Raw genomic sequence first — 20,983 nt, forward strand, 5'->3', positions numbered from 1 at the left:
TCAAGAATGCATTGTTGGGATCTCGGATAATTCATTCAATTTTGAAAGTGGACGAAACTAAATTATGCACTGAAAAAAAACCAATATAACCCTTACATCTGCCGACTAAGTTTTTTCGCACTTAGCTAGTCTGTAGTTACTTGTGAAAATGAGAACGATAGCATTCACCAGTTTTATATACGCTACCCAAAGTTAACACGAGCTATTCACACAATCACAGAAAAGTGAAAACCAATCCTCCCAGGCTCTGAATTTTGTGTTTCCAGTCAGGAATTCGTAAAAAAACCGTCAATTTAAGTGCTCTGTCCGGATCCTTGCTCAAAGATACTAGCCATATTTCGAAACCTTTGGAGTCGCTTTAATACTGATACCCAGCTTTTGTTACCGCCATACGGATAGCAACTGACTTTTCTTACTGAAAACTAACTAGGCGGAAACATACAGTGCAAAATTTCGCGCAATTGAATTCCATTCTTTGTCGTTCCACAACACACCAGGCTACTCCGTCGTTCCACGTTGGAAACGCTATGGGTCATGATGTTGCCCAAGACAATTTCTAGTACCACAGCTACGTGTATGATATCATTATCAATACAAAGTTCTGATATAGTTACCTTCTTAAACAACTTCATCCTCTTTCCTTGGCGTAAAGTCCCTCCATAACCTTCACGTTCTTGTACTGCGAAGATTAGGAGGAAGATCGCACACAATAGAACTAGAGAAGTCGGTTTCATTTTTACGTTAGTTGTCTTGGGATAATCCGGCAAATGCTGTGAGCGCAGTGTGCAAGCGTATGGTTCCAAAACAGTTTTTAGTGGAATTTATTATCGTTTAGTTGAAAGAGGATTGTCATTCATATCGTGTTAATCAACGACAGCTCCTGCCAACTATATCCTAGCTACCAGTTACTGTTCTAACATGGCCGTGAAGTGCTGTTTAAAGAAAGAAACTACAAAAGAAAGTCGGCAAAGCAGAAAACAGACTCGGTTTCAGTTGTGATCAGCTCATAGCACTTAGAACTTTTCACTGAATATTAACATGATAGTTCAGCCGGTGCCGTGTGTTTCATGACTTTTCCTTGTTCATTGCTTGTTTATTATGGAATTTTCCATTCAATGTGCAATCAGCTGTCATTGGTATCAAGCAACAGCTATTTAACATCGAACTTCAGTAAAGGTTTTATTTAGATAAAAATGATTGTACTGCGGTATCAGTTTCTTTGTCTTCCAGTGGACTAAATGTTTTACCTTGGAATATTGAAATTGTCAAAAAAGTCTCTCAGAGCCGCTTTAAAATATATATTTTTTCTTATTAAAAGGCTCCGTTCTGGGACCCATCGATCCAAACAATGTCAAGAAATTAAAGCTTTAAAAAAGTATCACAACTAAACACGTGGTAGTTTCTCTCAGTTTATTCGCTCACATTTTTGATTCTGTGGCAAAACAGTGATTTTACTCTTCACCAGTCCGCCGGTTCGCCAACCAGTTCCCGGTTGCAATTCAGGACACGTGCAGCTGCGCACAAACTGCGACGGTCGTCCAGCGACATCTCCTGAAAGGAAAACCACGATTCGTTGGAAACATGAGGGTCGACTCACTTGAGCAGTCTCGAGAAAAATGCTGAATTTCATGGTCACTTCATCTTATCGTCATGTTCTGTTGTTCTGTCTTTGATTCCCACATCTTCTCTTTATATCCCGGTTTACTTTTAATTCTTGTGTGTTTGAAACTTCACCCGTGCACCCCCGTAATCTATTCTAGTACTAGGCTACGACTGAAAACACTTAAGAAACGCTGGGTGGACGATCGATGCAGGACATTGTAACAACCTCGTAAGTGCAAGACTGACTTTATTATTTGGAAGTTAGCCGTGCAACTTAACGGATTATTCAAATTAGGTTTCGAGGGCTTTCTGAAAACGATCTCGTATTCAAAATGTAAATTCTGATTTCGGCAGTCAAATCCATTACTAGTGGAAAATTAAGTACAGGTACCAATTTCTTTCCTATATTTTGGTCAAAATTGCGTTTTGGCCTTACTAGCCGTGACCAAGACAGTGTCTTTTGACCTTATGTGGTCAACAACAACAACTGGCAGCAACAAAATAATGAAAAGAAAAACTAAATAAATAAAAAAAAGAAAATTTCTGTTGTATTCCGGTGCTGTAATTGAACAAGTGATGCTATGTTAGTAACACGCGAAACGATCGCATAGCCAGCGCTGTTTCTTGGGGTTATTCAGAAGATGTAGAACCGGGACTGAGTAGATTGTCAAGATGGCGGCAGGTTTTCACTAAACCGGGATATAAATTAAAATAGCAAAATTTCAGAGAGAGACTTTCAGACCGATTTGCGTCTTGATTTCATTTTGTCGTTGGTAATCTTTGGTCTGTTGTGCTGAATACTGTGCCGTATCTAAAACAAAGAAAACAGTTTTCGTTTTAATTTATTAACGGCCAAGGGCGTTGTTCATGGAATTACCATTTAAAGAGTTTTTAGGGAGTGCCATTTGTTACTTATTATTCTAAGATGGGCGTGAATTACATTGAAAGCTAATTGCAAAACAATGCCCGCAGACTAAAAAAAGCACAGTGTATCAGCTGTGTTCATCAATTAGAAGTTTCCACTGGATATTAACAAGGTTTGTTAGATAGTGCGAGAGATGATATGATTCGTCCATTTTCATAACTGACTGCGTGGTTATTATCAATTTCAGCACACAGACATGGAGCTGAGATGGTGTAATTAGAGCAGAAACTGTAAATTTAAATGTTATTTTTCCAGCACCTGACGACACTGGCATATTGCGAAACGTTTTATATCACACTCCCCGGCTTTTGTTTAGAAGCTGTTATTACTTTTTGACGCCGGTTTTTTTCCCCAAACGGTGAATTGAGATAACAGCTTATGTTTCCAAAAGGATAATAATTTTGAGAGTGGTTTAGGAAGTGATTAAGCATGGAAATTTGTCGCACAGTACTAGACATAACCTGCTTGGAACTTAAATTAAAAACGGACAAAAATGTGTGTTTAGGTAAGCAAAATAGCTAGAAATGTTACCCTACTGCTGCTGATTGGCCGCACGGCCGGAAGGCGCGGGGTAACGTGTTTGGCCACTGAAATTAACAATACACAATCATTTTGATTAAAAAGATGTTTTGAAAGCTCGAAATAACTAGAATTGTTACCGTAGCGACACGTTAATAAAAAACAGACTGAGTTTCATATTTTATAAGTACTTGTTCTAACATGACCGTAAGTTGCGGCGTAAAACTTGATAGGGGCACTCAAAGGTTCATGTCAGTGAATTTCTGAATCTGTTCGGATTGCCACAGATATTTGGATTTAGGCAAAAATAAAATCTACAGTTTTCTTCGACAAAATATCAACTCAAAATTTCTTAACACTGGAAAACTTTCGTTTTCGTAAAAATACGGAAAAAGGTCGGCTAGTATTTTTGTAAAATCCACGTCAGCTCGATAGAATTCGGGAAGCAAAATTATTTTCCTAAAATTTTGTGCAATTTAAACTTGCAGCTAAATCATCCGAACAGATCAATCTACATTAGCTTACACAACTATGTCCGTAACTGAGCTCAAAATGATCCGGGAGTGCCACTGAAAACTTGACTAATTGTGGGGCAATACAAATGATGGTAATAACGACAACATTTTAACAAAATATCGCTTCAGGTCAAGGTCTGCCGGCACCTAAAGTTAAGCGCCCCAAAATCGTGGCTTTGCCTTTTGTGGAAACTGTGAACTAACTCAATCAGTCAAGTACTGGCCCCAGTTGTTTTGAGAGTGGATAATTTTATCCACTGGATAGGTCACTATCCGGCAGATGAAATTGGTGCAAGATATTTTTCCGATAGCCCTATAATTTGTGGATGGAGTAGAAGCATATGTCAAATTTAAGTATGGATTGTGTGGAAAATTGGCCAAAAGCTTTGTTTGGAGTACATTTCCTCCGCTAGATAGTGACTTATCCAGTGGATAAAGTTATCCGCTTTTTGAACAACGGGGGCCTGATTGTCAATGTTAATGCGAAAAGCCAATCTAGACCTAGACTGCAAGCAGTCCCTTTCTGGATAGTCGAGAGGTCGCCCGAAATAGCTGAGTGCGAAAAGCTGGAGCAAACAAGTGGAGGGGGCTTGGGGTCTATTCTCGTTTATTTCTCCTCGCTCCAGTCTCGCTGCGCTGTGAACGCACCCTGACTCGACTGACCAGAAAGGGACTGCATGTAGTCTAATCTAGACCAAAAAACAGCTTCACTGATCCATATTGAAGTGCATTTTACTTTTTTAAAAAAGATTTAATTCTAAGAAACTTCTCTTGTTGATCCAAAACACAAAATATCTTCTTCGTTCCCATAAATTTTGCATCTTCCTTCATGAATCAACAAATACTGTAAACTTAATTTCTTTGTCAAACATGCTCGCAAAGGTATAAAGGTACGCTCACAAAATTTGGAGACGCCCTGCTTTTGTCAAAGCGCAAATGCTGCTTGCAAAGATTTCGTACTGGGTGCTAAGCAAATGTCCGAACTTGAAAGAGGTCTTACCAAAAAAACCGACACTTTGAAATTGACATAAATGTTCTTGCTTTAGATTGGTTTACAAACTACCAAAGCCAGACTCCTTTGTTGTGAATGTGACCTGTGATTGGCTGATCAATGTTGAGTGGTCCCGGGTGAGTTCGTTGCACTGTAAATGGGTCTTACCTGATATCTTCAGTAGATTATAATTAGCCAAAATTGTAACCATGATTGAGATATTCCGCGTTTGTAATGCAGTACAATTAACTGCTAGGTGAGAAATGGCCGAAAATTTAACTGATACCTGTAATCCAGCACCCCATCCATGGAATTCCTTGAAGTGCCTCAGTATTTGTTTATGTTTTACGGAACAAAGAGCTTCTACTTTCAGTATTTAGTCGGTTTTGTCTTCATTTCTGATATAGTAGATAATTGAAATAACACTAAGACAAAGTAAGTATCGCTTTATTTATCTAGATTTCTACAGTTCCTTTACGATGCTCATGCGTAAGTTTACATTGGAGTGCTTTATTGTTTATAGTTGCGTTTAAAAGCGTTCAATTTTCAATAACAATTTCGAAAAAAAAGAAAGAACAACTTTTTTCCTTAGTCGTTTGCTTTAGTCGTCTTCCAGTTCCTGGTCACAATTCATGTTAGTACAGCTCTGCACAAACTGCGTCAGTAGTCCAGCGCCGGCATCTCCTGGAAGAAAAAAAAAAACAAAAAAGAATAAAGCGTTCAGTAGATCGAAATAGTTTTTTTAGGTTTATCTCGAAATAGATAATTAAAAACCGTTCAGTTGTTTTAATGAGTTGGGAATTTTTCTAAAGAGTTCCAGGAAGTAATCAAACAAGTTTAAGAACTTTTCACCAAGTTGCTTCCCCCAATCTCCCCCCTCCAACGCGTTTCGGTTTCGGTTATACGATAGGGAAATTTTTCGCACTATACGAGGAGTAAAGTGCTTAGAACTGAATTGAATAGTGGAGGAGAAAAAATGAAAAAATTAAGAAATAATTAAAACACTCTGTCAAAAAGTGAACTACTAACAATCAAGAACCATAAAATATTTAAATCCTCATAAATATACAATAAGGCGTACAACTATTTACAAAAATTCCACAGTTCTTCAATTAATTTTCGTCTCAGTAAGGCTACGTTTAAAAGCAAGCACAGAGTAAGAAAGTTTCAGTGAGGAGTGCAGAGAGTTCCAGATGTTCACTGTTCTGTACTAAAACGTATTCTGGCCTCTAAGTAATGAGCTGTTTTGTAGAGGGGAACTTTTGGGAGTTGCTGATGTTACGGCTACTGATCTTTGCAGGCTTGATTTATTTGTTAGTGCTGATAATTTTCACTTTTCTGGAGACCGGTTAGCGAAAAACAGACTGAGTTTCAAATTAATGCAGAGACTATGCTCAGGAATATTACCTTTTTGGAGCTCTTTCCCGCCCTCTGGATTCGACGAATGGTCCATCCAATATTTTATTCACTCTCCTGTGCTGCTAAGATCAAAAGTAAGACTGATGGTTAAAAAAAAAAAAAAGAATTGGAGGGTTGATATCATCTTCACTTCAATTATCATGGCTAGGATTGTTCTGATGTTATGCCGTGTACAACGTATGACTCCAAGACAGTTTTAACTTGGAATTTGTAAGAGCTCAGGGACTGATTACTTGGCTGGAAGTTGCAATCAACAGTGTTGTTCAATCCGGATCAAGGAATGGTGATTGCTAGTGATTAAACTGCGATGGACGTGATTTTCCGTATAAAACAGAACTACACAACAAAGTCAGCGTACATGAAAGCAGACCGTCGGTGAACTGGGATCACTGAATACACGATAATAAATCGACAAGGCTTCTTCACTTGAGAAAGTAGATATTTTGTCCTTTATCATTGCTAATTGCGTGCATATTACCGCATTTTTCATTCAAAGTTCACACACTGTGTCGGTTGTTATCAAGCAACAGCAAATTTTAACAGGGAATTTATTGGTTACATTTGAATAAAAATGATTCTACCTCAAGCATATCAAGGCTTGACCTGGCTGATCATATGCCGTTATTCTATTCAGTCCTGAATCTTGGCAAGCAGTTTATTATCGGTATCCTGGACAATGAGCCGAACTTAATTTGCATTATGGCCGACCCAAATCAAGGCATGAAGTATTCCTGTTGATTCAGCCGCCGAACATTTCATGTGTCAAATGCAATTTTTCCGCAAGAAAAAAAATCGTTTTAAGACATATGTTACTAAGGACGAAAAAACATTATCCAAAAATTTGAAATATTCTTTGTTGTAACCAGAGAGTACCCTCGAGGTTGGGGTTTTTGTTTGAGGCTGCGGACTGACGCTTGGAGTTTTTAGTCAATCGCCCGGTGCTGTTATATTCATAAACGTGATACAAGCTTGGACTAAGTTTAGGATACAAATGTTCTCGTTTTCAAAAACACTCTACTTAAGTTACTTGAGATGGCAAGATCGGTTCATGCACTGAAATTTTAAATTGAAATCTTAAACTTTTAAAAGCAGTTTGGTAAAGTTCTCTGAGGATATTAACCGGCCCGCTTTCCATCATAACCCCCGTCAGTGATGGGTATAAATTGAAAGCGGAAACTCTAAACAAATGTTCTAACCAAGAATGCATGACTTGGATCTCGGAAAATTCATTCAATTTTCATTCAATCTGAAGGTGAACGAAACTGAACCACTGAAAAATACAATATAACCTTATATCTGCCGACTCAGTTTTTTGGCACTACTAGTGATAATGCCGGAGAAAGATATTATTCACCAGTTTTATTTACGCTACCCGAAGTTAACACAAGCTATTCACACAATCACAGATAAGTGAAAACAAATCCTCCCAGGTTGTGAATTTTGTGTTTCCAGTCAGGAATTCGTAGAAAATGTAAATTTAAGTACTCTGTCCGGATCCTTCCTTGTTCAAAAATACCACCCATATTTCGAAGCTTTTGGAGTCGCTTTAATACTGATAACCGGCTTTTGTTACCGGCATACTGCTTGCAACTGAGATTTCTTACTGAAAACTAACTAGGCGGAAACATACAGTTCAAACTTTCGCGCAATTGAATTCCATTGTTTGTCGTTCCACAACACACCAGGCTACTCCGTCCTTCCATGTTGGAAACGCTATAGGTAATGTTGCCCAAGACAATTTCTAGTGCCACAGCTACGTGTATGATATCATTATAAATATAAAGTTCTGATATAGTCACCTTTTTAGACAACTTCATCCTCTTCCCTTGGCGTATAGTCCCTCCATAACCTTCACTCTCTCGCACTGCGAAGATCGCACACAATAGAACTAGAGAAGTCGGTTTCATTTTCACGTTAGTTGTCTTGGGTTAATCCGGCTAATGCTGTGAGCGCGGTGTGCAAGCTTATGGCTCCAAGACAGTTTTTAGTGGAATTTATTATCGTTTAGTTGACAGAGAATTGTCATTCATATGACAGCTCCTGCCAACTATATCCTAGCTACCAGTTATTGTTCTAAGAAGGCCGTGAAGTGCTGTTTAAAGAAAGAAACTACAAAACAAAGTCTGCGAAGCAGAAAACAGACTGTTTCAGTTGTGATCAGCTCACAGCACTTTGAACTATCCACTGGATATTGAACATGGTAGTTCAGCCGGTGTCGAGTGTTCCATGACTTTTCCCTGTTCATTCCTTGTTTATTATGGAATTTTCCATTCAATGTTCTGTCAGCTGTCATTGGTATCAAGCAACAGCTACTTAACATTGAACTTCTGTAAAGGTTTTATTTAGATAAAATGATTCAGTACTGCGATATCAGTTTCTTTGTCTTCCAGTGGACTAAATGTTTTACCTTGGAATATTGAAATTGTCAAAAACTGACGTAAAGTCTCTCAGAGCAGGTTTAAAATATATTTTTTCCTATTAAAAGGCTCCGTTCTGGGACCCATCTATCCAAATAATTTCAAGAAATTAAAGCATAAAAAAAATATCACAACCAAACACGCGGTAGTTTGCCTAAGTTGTTGTTGTTTTTTTTTATTATTTTTTTTTTATTATTAACTATAGAATACTAAACTTTACTTACAATACTAACCATACCAACTTAAGATACTAACCTAAATTACAAAAAAGTAATAATAATAATAATAATAATAATAATTATAGTTACGATATTAAATTAAATTCTTCTACTGACAAGGTATGATTATTTTTTAGACTTACAATGAATTACAATTCACTCAAATTTACTACGAATACTATCATAATAGAAACAATACTTAAATACTTCTACTAACACTTACAATATACAGTTACACAATAGTTGCAATATTAAAATTAATTTAAAAGTTGTTACTAACGAAGTAAGAAAAAAAAAAGAGACTTACAATAGGTTACAGTTGCACTTATGAATGAAAATACCACACAAAAGTTTATGTGTAATGTAATTCTTCACATTAAACTGGGGATAGTACCCACTTTTTCTTAAAGAATTTTGTGTTATTGATATTTCTTTCGGTTTCATATTTTATGACTATTTTACTTTGAAATCCTTGGATCTGGGTTCTTCTGCAGTCCCATAGAAACAGTTTCCCAATTATTATAAAACAATTCAGTAGGTTAAGTAAAGGGCATGGTTTAGTTATAATTCCAAATAAAACATCTCGAAGAGTAAGACGAATTTGCTGATTTGAGAGTTGGTGCCAGTAATCTTGAAAATCATTCCAAAACTGTCTAACAAAGGGACACTGATACAAAAGGTGGTGTAAGGTTTCAGATTCTGCCTTGCAAAACGAGCACAGATCATCTGTTTTGAAGCCTATTTTATATAATTTAGAATTTGTGTATAAAATAGAGTTGATCACTTTGAACTGAAAACCTTTTACGTATGATTCAAGCACAACAGAATGTGGCAGTGAAGATTTCTCTCAGCTGATCAAACGAGAAATTGAAATCATTCTGCAATTTACGAACGATATTAGGAGGCTGTGCTTTTTTGCGTGCAAGTAATGAGTAATAGTCCTTTGATTTCTTTTTTGTGACATCAAAGATGTTGTCATCAATTGAAAATAATGGAGAAGCTGTAGATGGACAGGGAGAAGTAATTTTTAAAGAAGAAGGTATTGAATGTCGAAGGCCAGCCCATTGCAAAAAGTTAGTTTTGGAAATCTTATGCGACCAGTGGCAAAAAGAGTCTTCTATATTTAAACTGAAAAGTAGATCTTGAGTAAAGATCAATCCTGCCATGGAATAATTTTTGTAGAAAACTGGTCTCTTGTCAATGCGAATTTCTTTATTATTCCAAATAACATTTTGCCATTCTCTCTGAGAGGCAAAAGAGTCACGAAAATCTGACCACCAAGGAAGTAGTTCACAATAAAGAGATTTTGTAATCCTTAATATCATAGTTACAATTTAAGAAGAAAAAAACCTCCCATCGATTCTAGCAAGTGCTGTAGGTAGGTTTTCCACGTTCCATTCTGACCTTCAAAAATACGCTTTAACCATGCCAGCCTTAAGGACTTTATCATGCAATCTAAATTGATCATTTTTAATCCACCTTCCTCGTATTCATTTATTACCGAAACGCGTGTTACCTTATCCGTGCCATTCCAAAGGAATTTAAATAACAGTTGATTCAATTGTTTCGCTAATTCGTTAGGTGTAGGTAGTACCGAGCACACATAAACAAACTTTGGAATAAGGAAGGATTTGATTATTGTCACCTTACCATCTACAGATAAACCTCTTGAGGACCAAACATTAATAAGTTTTTTAATGCTATCTAATCGCTCAATAAAATTCTTTTCTTTGAGTAATTTTGGATCATACGTGAAATACACCCCCAGGGTTTTTATCGGCTCATTTGGCCATTTAATGCCTAACGGTTTTGCTTTATTTTCTTTAGAAGAGCCAATCCACAAACCCTCGGTTTTTGTGCTATTGATCTTGAGTCCTGAGATATTTTTGAATAAATCCAGCAGTTGAAAAAGTACCGTGGCTGACTTGGTGTCAGCGAGTACTGCTGTTGTGTCATCTGCGTATTGTAACAATTTTGTCTCTTCTTTCCCAATGGTAATACCCTTTATAGCTGGATTTTGACGAATGGCAATAGCTAGCGTTTCCACCGCTACAATGAAAAGATAGGGAGAAAGAGGATCACCCTGTCTGACACCTCGCTCAAGTTGAAAGGATTTTGAAGTTATGCCGTTGTTCATAATACAGCTTTGTACGTTGTTGTAGAACAGTTTTACCCAGCGAAGAAAATCAGAACCAAAATTGAAGGCTTCAATACATTTAAAAAGGAAATCCCATTCAATGCTATCAAATGCCTTTTGGAAATCAATAAGAGAACGATCTTTTCCTTTTTTCTCAATGAGCGTGATAATCGCATGCTTTTGAGAATGGGACAACTCCCCTTTCTCAAAACATTCATTTGCACACCTTGTGAAGCAATCATTGATTAAAGGCCAGAATTTTTTATAAAATTCAATTGGAATTCCATCGTTTCCTGGAGATTTGTTATTTAAAAAGGAATCGATTTCATTTTCAATATCCGGACGATTGTTTTTACTCTTGTACAAGTCGCAGTAAAATTGTTCTACCTCATTTAGTATGCAGAGTGGATTTGTTTTAATTTCGTCGTTTACATACAATTTACGTATGTGCTTCTTGACGTGATTTCTCTTTTCTAAATTTAAGAAGTACTTTGTGCTCTTCTCGCCGTATTCGTGCCATCTAGCACGTGCGCGTACAATGATTCCTTTGGTTTTTTCTTCATAAAAATATTCTAGTTCTTTCTGAGCAACATCAAACAAAGTAGCATTAGAATCACTAGGGTTGCTTTCGAAAGCTTGCTTTGTTACGTTTAGTTCATTTTGGAGTTTTGTTTCCGTTTCCTTTCTTTGCTTTGCCTTTCTACTGGAGTGACGGATAGCATGAGCTCGTATATTATATTTAACCCAGTCCCACACACACCGATCGTCGGAAAGTTCTTCCCGTCCTTCTGCAATCCACACTGGAATCATTTCGGTTGTACTGTTAATATATTCTTCATCGTCTAGTAAAGAGCAATTCAACTTCCAGTAACTTGGTCCTCTACCCACATGATCAAGATTTCCGCCAATCTCTAAAAAGATCGCATCATGATCTGTTCTAATTGCTGGAATTATATCCGTCAGTTGTACCGAATCGGTTAAGTTATTCGAAATTAACCAATAGTCAAGACGACAAAAGATCCGAGGAGATTTTTTACTCCATGTGAAGCTCTTAGTATCTGGATTTTTAATTCTCCAAATATCTACTAAATCAAGTTCACTTTTCAAGCAATCGATACAGGATGTCACGGATTTTCGTTCAATGAGAATGCCACCTTTCTTATCAATAGCAGGATTTAGGGGGCAGTTAAAATCGCCTCCAATAATGATGTTACTTTCACAATCTAGATCCTCATTTTGTGCTGTAATAAGTAGTTTGTTGAGGAAGACAACAATATCTTTATCCTTGTTTGGCGCGTATACATTTATGAGCACATACATCTTATCTTTGATCTCAGCTTTTAGAACAATATAGGGTCAAAAATTTTTTGGTGTATAGTACAATCAACATCTTTCTTAATTAGAATTGCAACACCACAGGAATTTGAACTGCCATGACAAGTAATGAGCTCTGCACCCCATTCGTTTTTCCACTGATTTTCTGCTGTTGCTGTAGAATGGGTTTCTTGCAGAAAAGAAATGTCTGCGCGTTTCCGGCACCAAGTAAAAATTGTTCTTCTTTTCTTAAAGTTACTTATGCCCCTTACATTTAGGGATAGTAATTTGAGCGCCTCGGTCATTTTATAATCCCAAAGGTGTTACTAATGAGACCGCAAAAGAAGGAAAAAAAGGGAAAAGTGCTAATGAAGTATTCGAAGTGGTAAATGTAAATGCAAATCCAAAAACATAGAACAGGGTACGTTGAAAGATCAAAAACAAATAAGATACGAAAAAAAATCCCTCACAGATGCAACTAAACCTGAACACTTGATAGAACAGACTCCACCTAAAAATAAGTACAACTAACAAAAGCGAGAATGGTACGACACTAATTAAACGAACTGAGTAAAATACAAAAAAAGTAGACACAGATACAGAAATCAAACATCTGGCGCGCATTTAGTCACTACAGCTCTCCATCTGCGTGAGCACTGCTCATTATTTCACCGTAGTAGGGAAGATTTTCTGTTTCCTTTCCTCTGTAAACTTGACCATTTATTATTAATTTGTCAACCTTGAAGAAGGCTTGTTGTTTCTCTCGCTTAGCATTTTTCAGAACCGGGTATAACTTTCCATGAATGTCATCTATTTCTTTGGGATAATCATTAGAAAGTCCAATTCCAGTATTTTTCAAATTTTTGACTGAAGACCAAACAAACTGTTTGTCTTGGTAAAAGCTGAATTTAGCAATTATTGGTCGAGGCTTGGCAGGATTAACGGAGTTTTTGCGAGTCGGCACCTGACCATACTGGCATATTGCGAAACGTTTTATATCACACTCCATGGCTTTTGTTTAGGCGCTGTTATTACTTTTTGAAGTTTTTTTCCCGAAACGGCGAATTGAGATAACAGCTTATGTTTCCAAAAGGATGATAATTTTTGAGAGTGTTTTAGGAAGTGATTGAACATGGAAATTTGTCGCACAGTACTAGACATAACCTGCTTGGAACTTAAATTTAAAACGGACAAAAATGTGTTTAGGTCAGCAAAATAGCTAGAATTGTTACCCTACATCAGTGGTGACCGATTCTGCTGATTAATACAAAGTCATTTTGATTAAAGGATGTTTTGAAAGCTCGAAATAACTAGAATTGTTACTGTGGCGACACGTTAACGAAAAACGGACTGAGTTTCATATTTTATAAGTACTTGTTCTAACATGACCGTAAGTTGCGGCGTGAAACTTGATACGGGCACTCAAAGGTTCATTTCAGTGAATTTCTGGATCTGTTCGGAGTGCAACAGATATTTGGATTCAACAAAAATAAAATCTACAGTTTTCTTCTGAGTTCGACAAAATATCAACTCAACATTTCTTAACACTGGAAAACTTTCGTTTTCGTAAGGGCAAATATGTCGTTAAAAATACGGAAAAAGGTCAGCTATTTCGTAAAATCCACGTCAGCTCGATAGAATTCGGGAAATAAAATTATTTTCCTAAAACTTTGTTCAAATAAACTTGCAGCTAAATCATCCGAACAGATCAATCCGCATTAGCTTACACAAAATATTAATATGTCCGTAACTGAGCTCAAAATGATCTGGGAGTGCCCCTGAAAACATGACTAATTGTGGGGCAATACAAATGATGGTAATAACGACAATATTTTAACAAAATATCGCTTCAGGTCATGATTTGCCGGCACCTAAAGTTAAGCGCCCCAAAATCGTGGCTTTGCCTTTTGTGGAAACTGTGAACTAACTCAATCAGTCAAGAACTGGCCCCAGTTGTTTTAAGAGGTGATAATTTTATCCACTGGATAGGTCGCTATCCGGCAGATGAACTGCATGCAAGATTTTCCCGATAGCCTTATAATTTGTGGATAGAGTAGAAGCAAATGTCAAATTTAAGTATGGGATTGTGTGGAAAACTTGCCAAAAGCGTTAGTTGGAGTACATTTGCTCGGCTGGATAGTGACTTATCCAGTGGATAAAGTTATCCTCTCTTTGAACAAAGGGGTCTGAATGTCAATGTGAATGCCAACAGCTCGAATCAAGACCAAAGAGCAGCTTCACTGATCCATATTAAAGTACTTTTCCCTTTTTTAAAAAAATTAATTTTAAGAAACTTCTCTTGTTGATCCAAAACACAAAATATCTTCTCCGTTCCTATAAATTTTCGCATTTTCCTTCGTGAATCAGTAAAAACTGTAAACTTTGACACACCTGCTCGCAAAGGTATAAAGGTAAGCACATGCAAAGGTAGGAGACGCCCAGCTTTAGTCGCTGCGGCATATACTGCTTGCAAAGATTTCGTACAGCGTGCTAAGCAAATGTCTGAACTTGAAAGAGGTCTTAGATCAGGGTTTTCATTTGAGGCCGGAGGCCGGACGTTTCGTCCGGTCGTTTGCCATTCCACGTCCGGTACTTTGAGATCAATATTGGCAATTTTTTTTTACTACTGTGTTATATATTTTTCTTACTAAGGCGTCTCATGAACAAACTGACTAGAGGATAACAGAATAATGATAAGCCAATGAAAATTCTGTTGTTGCCATTCTCCCTCCCCCTCCCCCTACCAACTGACCATTTTCATTCAGTAATTAACTTTTTACAGAGAATTTTAGTGAGCGCCAGCATCGCCTAGGAAACTGTTTCCTTGGTTCCAGAAACGCTGGAAATGGCGTTTCTGAGTATTCTATTTTAAAAATTTCCTGGGGGAGCAGACCCCCCTAGCTGCTTGCGCCTTCGGCGCTCGCGAGGCGCCTTACGGCGCCAAGAAAACACGTCCGGTGCTTTTAAAAGTATGTCCACTACTTTACAAAATGGTTGAAAACCCTGCTTAGATGGGTCTTATCTGATATCTTCAGTAGATTAGCCAAAATTGTAACCATGATTGAGATATTCTGCGTTTGAAATGATGGTTGAGAGCAGTACCGTTAACTGCTAGGTGAGAGATGGCCGAAATTTAACTGATAACTGTAATCCAGCATCCCATCCGGTAGATTTCCTTGAAGTGCCTTAGTATTTGTTTATGTTTTACGGAACAAAGAGCTTCTACTTTCAGTATTCAGTCGGTTTCCCTTTATTTCTGATATAAATGATTAAAAGTAACACGAAGGCAATTAAAGTAAGTATCGCTTTATTTATCTATATTTCTACAGCTCCTTTACGACGCTCATGTGTAAGTTTACATTGGAGTGCTTTATTGTTTATAGTTGTTTTTAACAGTGTTCAATTTTCAATAACAATTTCGAAAAAAAAGAAAGAACAACTTTCTTCCTTAGTCGTTTGCTTCAGTCGTCTTTTATTTCCCGTTCACAATTCATGTTAGTACAGCTCTGCACAAACTGCATCAGTAGTCCTGCGCCGGCATCTCCTGGAAGAAAAAAAAATAAAGCGTTCAGTAGATCAAAATAGTTTTTTTAGGTTTATCTCGAAACAGATAATTAAAAACCGTTCAGTTGTTTTAATGAGTTGGGAATTTTTCTAAAGAGTTCCAGGAAGTAATCAAACAAGTTTAAGAACTTTTCACCAAGTTGCTCCCCCCAATCTCCCCCTTCCAACGCGTTTCGGTTTCGGTTATACGATAGGGAAATTTTTCGCACTATACGAGGAGTAAAGTGCTTAGAACTGAATTGAATAGTGGAGGAGAAAAAGAAAAAATTAAGAAATAATTAAAACACTCTGTCAAAAAGTGAACTACTAACAATCAAGAACCATAAAATATTTAAATCCTCATAAATATACAATAAGGCGTACAACTATTTACAAAAATTCCACAGTTCTCCAATTAATTTTCGTCTCAGTAAGGCTACGTTTAAAAGCAAGCGCAGAGTAAGAAAGTTTCAGTGAGGAGTCCAGAGAGTTCCAGATATTCACTGTTCTGTACTAAAACGTATTCTGGGCTCTACTGAGCTGTTTTGTAGAGGGGAACTTTTGGGAGTTGCTGATGTTACGGCTACTGATCTTTGCACGCTTGATTTATTTGTTAGTGCTGATAATTTTCACCTTGCTGGAGACCGGTTAGCGAAAAACAGACTGAGTTTCAAATTAATGCAGAGACTATGCTCGAGACTATTACCTTTTTGGGGCTTTCCCGCCTACCGGATTCGACGAATGGTCCATCCAATATTTTATTCACTCTCCTGTGCTGCTAAGATCAAAAGTAAGACTGATGGTTAAAAAAAAAAAGAATTGGAGGGTTGATATCATCTTCACTACAATTATCATGGCTAGGATTGTTCTGATGTTATGCCGTGTACAACGTTTGACTCCAAGACAGTTTTAACTTGGAATTTGTAAGAGCTCAGGGACTGATTACTTGGCTGGAAGTTGCAATCAACAGTGTTGTTCAATCCGGATCAAGGAATGGTGATTGCTAGTGATTAAACTACGATGGACGTGAACTTCCGTGTAAAACAGAACTACACAACAAAGTCACCGTACATGAAAGCAGACTGTCGAATACACGATAATAAATTGACAAGGCTATTCAGTAGAGGAAAGGACGTTTTGTCCCGTTTATCATTGCTAATTGAATGCATATTATCGCATTTTTCATTCAAAGTTCACACACTGTGTCGGTTGTTATCAAGAAACAGCAAATTTTAACAGGGAATTTATTGGTTACATTTGAATAAAAATGATTCTACCTCAAGCATATCAAGGCTTGACCTGGCTGATCATATGCCGTTATTCTATTCAGTCCTGAATCTTGGCAAGCAGTTTATTATCGGTATCCTGGACAATGAGCCGAACTTAATTTTAATGATGGCCGACCCAAATCAATGCATGAACTACTCCTGTTTATACAGACGCCGAACATTTCATGTGTCAAATGCAAATTTTCCGCAAGAAAAAAAATCGTTTTAAGACATATGTTACGAAGGCTAAAAAAACATTATCCAAAAATTTGAAATATTCTTTGTTGTAACCAGAGAGTACCCACGAGGTTGAGGTTTTCTATGAGGCTGCGGACTGACGCTAAGAGTTTTCAGTCAATCACCAGTGCTGTTATATTCATAAGCGTAATACAAGGTTGGATTAAGTTTAGAATACAAGTGTTCCCGTTTTAAAAAACACTCTACTTAAGTTAACAAAATTTTAAATTGAAATCCTAAATTTTTAGAAACACAATGGAAAGTTTTCTGAGAATAATAAACGGCCCTCATTTTACTCGCTTTCCATCATAACCCAGTCAGTGATGGGTATAGTTTAAAGCGAAAACTCTAAACAAACTTTCTAACCAAAAATGCATTGCTGGGATCTCGGATAATTAATTCAATTTTGATTCAATCTGAAAGTGAATGAAACTGAACCACTGAAAAATACAACATAACCTTACATCTGCCGACTCAGTTTTTTGGCACTAGTCTGTAGTTACTAGTGATAATGAGAACGATAGCATTCACCAGTTTTATTTACGCTACCCGAAGTTAACACAAGCTATTCACACAATCACAGATAAGTGAAAACAAATCCTCCCAGACTGTGAATTTTGTGTTTCCAGTCAGGAATTCGTAGAAACTGTAAATTTAAGTGCTCTGTCCGGATCCTTGTTCAAAGATACCACCCATATTTCGAAGCTTTTGGAGTCGCTTTAATACTGATACCCGGATTTTGTTACCGGCATGCTGCTTGCAACTGAGTTTTCTTACTGAAAACTAACCAGGCAGGAACATACAGTGCAAACTTTCGCGCAATTGAATTCCATTCTTTGTCGTTCCACAACACAGCTACTCCGTCCTTTCATGTTGGAAACGCTATGGGTAATGTTGCCCAAGACAATTTCTAGTGCCACAGCTACTTGTATGATATCATTATAAATATAAAGTTCTGATATAGTTACCTTTTTAAACAACTTCTTCCTCTTCCCTTGGCGTATAGTCCCTCCATAACCTTCACTCTCTTGAACTGCTAAGATTAGGAGGAAGATCGCGCACAATAGAACTAGAGAAGTCGGTTTCATTTTCACGTTAGTTGTCTTGGGTTAATCCAGCTAATGCTGTGAGCGCGGTGTGCAAGCTTATGGCTCCAAAACAGTTTTTAGTGGAATTTATTATCGTTTAGTTGACAGAGAATTGTCATTCATATCGTGTTGATCAATGACAACTCCTGCAAACTATATCCTAGCTACCAGTTATTGTTCTAAGAAGGCCGTGAAGTGCTGTTTAAAGAAAGAAACTACAAAACAAAGTCGGCAAAGCAGAAAACAGACTCGGTTTCAGTTGTGATCAGCTCATAGCACTTAGAACTTTCCACTGGATATTGAACATGGTAGTTCAGCCGGTGCCGTGTGTTTCATGACTTTTCCTTGTTCATTGCTTGTTTATTATGGAATTTTCCATTCAATGTTCAATCAGCTGTCATTGGTATCAAGCAACAGCTACTTAACATTGAACTTCAGTAAAGGTTTTGTTTAGATAAAATGATTGTACTGCGATATCAGTTTCTTTGTCTTCCAGTGGACTAAATGTTTTACCTTGGAACATTGAAATTGTCAAAAACTAACGCAAAGTCTCTCAGAGCCGCTTTAAAATATATATTTTTTCCTATTAAAAGGCTCCGTTCTGGGACCCATCTATCCAAACAATGTCAAGAAATTAAAGCACTAAAAAAGTATCACAACTAAACAAGTGGTAGTTTCTCTCAGTTTATTCGCTCTCATTTTTCATTCTGTGGCAGAACAATGATTTTTCTCTTCACCAGTCCTCCGGTTCGCCACCCAGTTCCCGGTTGCAATTCAGGACACGTGCAGCTGCGCACAAACTGCGACGGTCGTCCAGCAACATCTCCTGAAAGGAAAACCACGATTCGTTGGAAACATGAGGGTCGACTCACTTGAGCAGTCTCGAGAAAAATGCTGAATTTCATGGTCACTTCATCTTATCGTCATGTTCTGTTGTTCAGTGTCTTTGATTCCCACACCTTCTCTTTATATCCCGGCTTACTTTAATTCTTGTGTGTTTGAAACTTCGCCTGTGCAACCCCGTAATCTATTCTAATATTAGGCTACCACTGAAAATACTCAAGAAACGCAGGGTGGACGATCGATGCAGGTCATTGTAACAAGCTCGTAATATAAGTGCAAGACTGACTCCATTATTTGGAAGTTAGCCGTGCAACTTAACGGATTATTCAAATTAGGTTTCGAGGGCTTCCTGAAAACGAACTCGTATTCAAAAAGTAAATTCTGATTTCGGCAGTCAAATCCATTACTAGTGGAAAATTACTAGTGGACAGGAGGGTACCAATTTCTTTCCTATATTTTGATCAAAATTGCGTTTTGGCCTTACTAGCCGAGACCAAGACAGTGTCTTTTGTTCTTATGTGGTCAACAACAACAACAACAACAACAAAATAATGGAAAGAAAAACTAAATCAATAAACTGAAGAAAATAAAAGAAAAGAAAATTTCTGTTGTACTCCGGTGCTGTAATTGAACAAGTAATGGTATATTAGCAACACGCGAAACGATCACCCACCCAGCGCTGTTTCTTGGGGTTTTTCAGTCGGTGTAGAACCGAGACTGAGTAGATTGTCAAGATGGCGGCGTGTTAGCAGGTGTTGAATAAACGGGAAACGGAGATTTTAAACAGAAGAAGAAGAAGAAGAAGACACAGATCAGAGAGTAAGATTGAATTTCATTCAAGTGTCGATAAAATTCAGCTGTATACTTCAGACAATTTCACTCGAGTAATCGACCCTTATGTTTTCCATTGCTCGTGGAATACCAAAAAAAAAAAACATTCAATAGATGAAAATAAATTTTTAGTTTTTCACTAAACCAGGATATAAATTAAAATAGTAAAATTTCAGAGAGAGACTTTCAGACCGTTTTACGTCTTGATTTAAACCGAACAAAAGCTTTTCATGATTTTGCCGTCAAATTCTCCCACGCCGGTACGAGACGTAAACTGCTTCAAATTAAAATAAAAAGCGGGCAAGAAAAAGAATGTTAAGCATAAAATAAAATAAGAACTACTGTCTGAAATCACATCGGCAACTCGTCAGATTCGCCAGTGCTGGGCAGAGCTTATGCGTTCTACAGTGCAAAACTGAGTTTCACGTTTCATATGATTACGGTTATCGAAGTTCGTATAATTACCTTTTCAAAAGACCTCTTAAACTTTCCTGCTCTCTTTCCTCCATGAAACGAAGCTCCAAAACCTTCACTCTCCTGCGCTGGTGAGACCAGAAGAAAGATGCTCACAAACAGAATTGCCGATGCTGATTTCATTTTCTGGTTGGTAATCTTTGGTCTGTTGTGCTGAATACTGTGCCGTATCTAAAACAAACAAAACAGTTTTCGTTTTAATTTATTAAAGCCAAGGGCGCTGTTCAGTTAACAGGAAATTACCATTTAAAGAGTTTTTAGGGAGTGCCATTTGTGAGGTATTATTCTAAGATGGGCGTGAATTACAATGAAAGCGAATTACAAAACAATGCCCGCACACTAAAAAAAGCACAGTGTATCAGCTGTGTTCATTAATTAGAAGTTTCCACTGGATATTAACAAGGTTTGTTAGATAGTGCGAGGGATGATGATTCGTCCATTTTCATAACTGGCTGCGTGGTTATTATTAATTTTAGCAGACAGACATGGAGCTGAGATGGTGTAATTAGAGCAGAAACTGTAAATTTAAATGTTGTTTCTTCGGCACCTGACGATACTGGCAAAAGACGTTTTCTATGACACTTCCCGGCTTTTGTTTAGGCGCTGTTATTACTTTTTGAAGCCGGTTTTTTTTCCCGAAAC

At 37.4% G+C, this 20,983-nt stretch overlaps 1 long non-coding RNA gene across 11 annotated transcripts; it reads right to left on the minus strand.

Annotated features, from left to right (window-relative positions):
* Positions 1 to 1,402: 1,402 nt before the first annotated feature.
* LOC146476927 (uncharacterized) lies at positions 1,403 to 20,590 on the minus strand. 11 transcript variants are annotated; one of them, XR_014865484.1, is made up of 3 exons: positions 20,333 to 20,590; positions 5,960 to 6,030; positions 4,985 to 5,236 (listed from the first exon to the last, which is right to left on the minus strand). It is a non-coding gene; the product is annotated as an uncharacterized LOC146476927 (long non-coding RNA). The 11 variants fall into 11 exon arrangements; XR_014865487.1 differs by lacking the exon at positions 20,333 to 20,590 and adding an exon at positions 18,074 to 18,320 and having other exon boundaries at positions 4,985 to 5,233; positions 5,960 to 6,033; XR_014865486.1 differs by lacking the exon at positions 20,333 to 20,590 and adding an exon at positions 18,074 to 18,311.
* Between the last annotated feature and the right edge of the window lie 393 nt (positions 20,591 to 20,983).

This window comes from Pavona decussata, unplaced genomic scaffold, assembly GCF_977016875.1.
Source record: "Pavona decussata unplaced genomic scaffold, jaPavDecu1.1 SCAFFOLD_72, whole genome shotgun sequence".
Taxonomy (NCBI): Eukaryota; Metazoa; Cnidaria; class Anthozoa; order Scleractinia; family Agariciidae; genus Pavona; species Pavona decussata.